Source organism: Mustela nigripes, chromosome 12, assembly GCF_022355385.1.
Source record: "Mustela nigripes isolate SB6536 chromosome 12, MUSNIG.SB6536, whole genome shotgun sequence".
Taxonomy (NCBI): domain Eukaryota; kingdom Metazoa; phylum Chordata; class Mammalia; order Carnivora; family Mustelidae; genus Mustela; species Mustela nigripes.
This window is the reverse complement of record NC_081568.1, coordinates 78,011,017-78,012,226: the sequence shown is the minus strand read 5'-3', so window position 1 is coordinate 78,012,226 and position 1,210 is coordinate 78,011,017.

Sequence of the window (1,210 nt, the reverse complement as noted above, 5' to 3'; positions counted from 1 at the left end):
ATAATATAATATAATATAATATAATATAATATAATATAATATAATATAATATAATAATGAAAATGAGAAACTATTATGTTTATTTAATCATATCTAACTGTTACTAAATTGCAATATACAGTAGAATCTCAATATACCTAAGCTATCTGTTTTCCCTGTTTGCTCTTCAGGTAATATCATAACAAGGAACAAAAATCAAACCTCCACTTCTCTAGTATATGTTGACCACTTGACAGTTTCTCAGGCTACGCAGAAGAGCAACTACCCTTTGGTGAATCAAATAAAAACTAGAGGATAAATAAACTTTTAAAATGTAAGCTAGACTTTTAAAAATTGGACTGTCCATTTTCTTTCCATTGTGCTTTGAATATTTATCAGAAACCATTGAATTTTGAAGGATGTGTTTTAACCATTTCTTATTTTTTCAAAACTCGTTTCTGAAGTGTCTATGTACTATGTGGATTTTAAAGGACCTTTAATTCACTCAAAGGCAATATATTTTGAATAGAACTTCACTGGAAAATGTCATATGAGTATCTAATTTAGACTTCAAATTTAAGAGACACAAGAGATAGTGATATTATTCTTCAAAACTGAGAAGGAAATGGCCACATCTTTATTTTTAGACAAGCCCTTAAATAATATGTGTTCTCCTAAAATCACACTTAATATTTTCTCCAAGAGAAACTGGTTTTATTAATAGAAATTTTTTTCTTTTTTTAAAGATTTTATTTATTTATTTGACAGACAGAGATCACAAGTAGGCAGAGAGGCAGTCAGAGAAAGAATGGTAAGTAGGCTCTCCACTGAGCAGAGAGCCTGACGCAGGGCTCGATCCCAGGACCCTGGGATCATGACCCGAGCAGAAGGCAGAGGCTTTAACCCACTGAGCCACCCAGGGGCCCCAATAGCAAAAAATTTTTTTTCCCAATAGCAAAATTTTTAAACTAGATTGCCTTCCTTCTTTTACTCATTGCAAAATTAGTAAAAGTTTACTAAGTAAAATGCCTTGAGGCTTTGAGTGATTTATCTTTACCCAAAAGTTAGGGAAGAATATTCTCTGCATCCGAGAGGTTAACATTTTAGGAACAAATTGGGCCAGATACTGGCAGTCAACCTATGGATGTGACTGAAAAGAGTAGAGAAAATAAAGCAATAAAGGAAACAAAGGTCACAAGAATAGTTTTTGGAAAGAGAATATCCATTCCTG